Below are 4,297 nucleotides of genomic sequence, written 5' to 3'. Positions count from 1 at the left end.
TCTGTGAAGAAGTCTTCTCAGACAAACGGACTTTTTTGAATGAGAAACTTAAAGGAAGAGTCAAACATTAAGATATAGACAATTTTACTATCGTCATATTTTTAGTTACAGAGGTCACAGAGGAAAAATTTAGGCTATCAAGGAAAATGATAGGAAAAAGAGCTTTGCAGAGACGAATGAAGCGTAAACTGTAAGCACTGAATTTTTTGTGCCTACAAAGGTTGGGATGGAAATAAGGCAAAAATGAGTTCACCCTCGAAGTCTCTTAGAGCAGGTCAATGATCCATTCTAATTACAGTCTCTTTTCTGGAACTGGTCTCCAAGACAGATTGCAGTGGTCATTTGCATAGCATGGGAGGGAGAAAGGAAAGTACTGCCAAAATTTGTGGAGCTTTATGTGATCTCTTTTGAAACCTGCCAAAAGAAGTGTCAATGCCAAGCAATTAAAGTATTTCTCAAAGGCAGAAAGTTAAAATATAGTTGCTATGTTTATGTTTTTCCTCATATTTTGATGTAGTTAGCTAAAGAGTTTCAATATTCTTCTGTGAGACAATATTTTTCCTAAAACATGAATTTGTATAAATATTTTAAATAATAGTTTGGAAGAGTTATGAATGATAAATGTTCAGATGAGTGCCTGTCCTTGGAGATAATTCAGTGCAGTGTTTCTTGGCAAGGAGAATGTGGAACAGTTTATTTCCTACTTTCATTGTTTGTCTTCTTACCATTTGATTCAGGTTGAAATATATAAGATTATTTCACATCTAAAACTATAAATCTAAAACACAGTGTTACACAGAGTAAAAGTTAAAAGGCCCATAAAGAACATACTATGTATATAATAAATCAGATATTATCAGCTCTTACAAACTTGAAAATTGTAATTTTTATAATGCATTTCTTATTTCATGTCAGTCCCAGTGGCTCTAATATCTTAGTTAAACTCTAATACATAACATGGAGAATGAAGGAAAGACAATACAGAGAAATTGTCAAAAAAATACTACTAGAGCCAACCAGAATTCAGTCCCAGTAGAGACTTTTAAAGTTAAAATATAATACAAGTGTTGGGGTCATCCGACTCTAACTAGAAGGAGTTGAAACTTTTATATACCAACTTCATCATTGGTTAAGGGCTGCAAAAGACAATGATCTTAGCATCTTAAAATTTTAGAAAATTTCTGCCCTACGCTCCAGCCTTTCCAGTTTTAGTTGTTCACCAAGTAAAATAAGGACATTATTCAAATAATAATATACCAATATTATTCACAGTTTTACTTACAACTGTTCCAGTCTGGAAATAACCCAAACTTTACCAAAAGATGAATGAATAAGCTTATCTTTGTATATTCAGATAATTAAATACTGCTCAGCAATTTTAAAAAATAGAACAAAATACAGGAACCACAACAATATAAATAAGTTCACAATCATGATTCAATGTGAAAGAAGTCAGACTTAATAGAATACATAGTGTATGCCTCCACTTACCAAAATATATTTGAAATGAAAATTATTGTTGCTGATAAATTATAGATGAGTGATGGCCTATGGCTACTCAATGGGAGCATCTAGATTAAGATTAATATAAGAAATAAGTGACATTTAAGAAATAATATAGGTGCTGGCACTCGAGGCATAACAAGTTAAGCTGCAATCTGCAGCACCAACATCCCATATAGCTGCCAGTTCTAGGCCTGACTGTTCCACTTCTGATGCAACTCCCTGATAATGGTTTGGGAAAATAGTGGAAGATGGCCCAAGTGCCTGGGCCCCTGAACCTGTATAGGAGACCCAGAAAAAGCTCCTGGCTCCTAGCTTTGGATGGGCTCAGCTCTGGCCATTATGGCCATTTGGGGAGTGAACCAGCAAATCAAAGATATCCCTCTCTGTCTCTCTCTTTCTCCCTCTGTAACTGTGCCTTTCAAATAAGTAAATAAATCTCTAAAAAATGAAATAATATAAAGAATAGGGATTTTTTTATAGTTAATGCAATAGCAATGTATTTTATAGTGGTATCAGTTTTGCAGGTTTGCACGACAATCTGAAATCATATTGTATACTTTAAGTGGATGCAAATCATTATACCTAATTTATTCTAGAAAAAAAAAAGCTTGTTCAATTCTCAATGAATGGTACTTTTATTTTCAATTCAGTCAGATAAAGCTCTTCTGATAACATATGCTGTTTAGGAGTAGACTACTTTGAAATAGATATTCCATTATATGGCATCAGCAAGGTCTAATATATTTATAATAAAACTTCATATTATTAGTAAGAGTAATATTCAACACTAATGGCTTACTTTATTACACATACACAGAGACACACATAAGCATAAACTAAACAAAATCTCTCAAATACCTGCCTAAGTAACAGCCAGAGAGCAAAAATGGAAATTTTATTAATATGCAATATTGCATCAAAATAACACAATTAAGTTTGCTGCACTCTTAATTGATATCTGTGTCTCTACAATTTTGCCTACTAGGGTTACCAAAGTTAATAAGTACTTGTTAATTGCCAGAGGCAATTCTTCACCTTCCCCTGACAGTAACCTCTAGCTGTGCCAAGACAATTTTTACAGCATGAAAGCTCTGCTATAAAGAGCTACTGTGCATGTCATTTCACTAATAATTGATTTTCTTTTCCAATTTTCAAAATCCTTGAGGTAAAAGAAACATTGACTAATAAATTCACAGTGCCACAGGTAGTAGTCTTTTCAGATGTTCAGTTGTGATACTGACATCCTGTTAAACTACATCTGAATAACCAAATGTACAATGTCTTGTACTCTAGAAACTTAATTTTTCTAAAAAAAAAGTTTCCTCATTATAAGAAATGTTAATTACATACTTTTGAATTACACACATCAGGTAATTATTCATTAATTTATCCATCTATTTGTAGGATTTTAAATATTAGATCTCATTGGCTATCTAACTTTTTTCTTTATATTTTACATTTTGGGATTGCTAGTTTTTGTGTAGCATCACAATATTCAGATCTTTATCAGAAATATTTACTCAAATTACAGTAATTACACAGATTTTTTTAAAAAACTAGTTATATATTATACATATTGCTTTTTAGTTACATGCAATTCTTAATCTTTGTGCAAGGGATGCAGTTCAGTTTAAAGACATTTAAGGCAAAATTTCCATTCCAAGGTAATTTTATAAATTATGTAAAGTTAGGTCACATGCATTGTTAAGGAGAAGCTAGCAGAGAAATATGTGCAAGAGTTTCATTGGGGGAAAACTCCTTTGAAGGATAAAGTGGGAAAACAAAAAGGCAGCAAAGACCTTCAGACCATTGTACAAGTATGACATGGGAGTGTGTCCTCCTTAGGTACAAAATAAATGAGCATCCACCAAAGGACCTATTTGACTCCATAACCAAAGAAAGGAAAGAAAGATAAATAGGAGAATTTGAGGATGACTGAAACAGAAAACGCAATATGAAGCAACTTACCCTGCTGCAGTGTTACAAGAAAATTTTACTAGGACAAAAGAATTCCTGAGTTGGAGCTTTCTTTTAGTAAATTTTATTTAAGGAATACAAACGTCATGAATTTCATATACACAAATTTAGGAAAATAGTTATTCTTACCATACTACCCTTCCTCATGCTCACATTCCACTGTTCTTCCTCTTGCCTCCCCAATTTACATTCTTATTTTTTACAAAGAACTATTTTCAGTAAACTTTACACTTATAAGATTAATAGTACATTAAGTAAAGAGTTCAACTAACATTATTAAAAAAAATACTGTTCCTCAACAGTGGAGACAAGGACAGTTCAAAATCAAAATCGTTACATCTCAAATTGTGTATATACACCATAATTTCCTTATGTAGTATTCAGGTGATGGACATCTGGGTTGATTTTATATTTTAGCTATTGTGAATTGAGCTACTATAAACATGAGGGTATAGCTAACTCTTTCATACACTGATTTCTAAACTTTTCAGTAAATTTCTAGGAATGGGATGGATTAGTCATATGAAAGGTCTATATTCAGATTTCTGAGGTATCTGATACTGTCTTTCACAGTGGTTGCACCAATTTGTATTCCTACCAAGAGTGGATTAGGGTAACTTTTTCCCCACATCCTCACCAGCATTTGTTGTTTATTGATTTTTATTGATTTCTGTATTAAAGCCATTCTAACTGGGTAAGGTGAAACTTCATTGTGGTTTTGGTTTGCATTTCCCTGATGGCTAGTGATCCTGAGCATTTTTTCAAAGGTCTGTTGAATTTCCTGTTTTGAAAAATGCCTGTTAAAGTCCTTTGT

This window comes from Oryctolagus cuniculus, chromosome 1 (genome assembly GCF_964237555.1).
Source record: "Oryctolagus cuniculus chromosome 1, mOryCun1.1, whole genome shotgun sequence".
Classification (NCBI taxonomy): Eukaryota; Metazoa; Chordata; class Mammalia; order Lagomorpha; family Leporidae; genus Oryctolagus; species Oryctolagus cuniculus.
The sequence above is the reverse complement of the archived record's forward strand: the minus strand, read 5'-3'. Positions refer to the sequence as shown.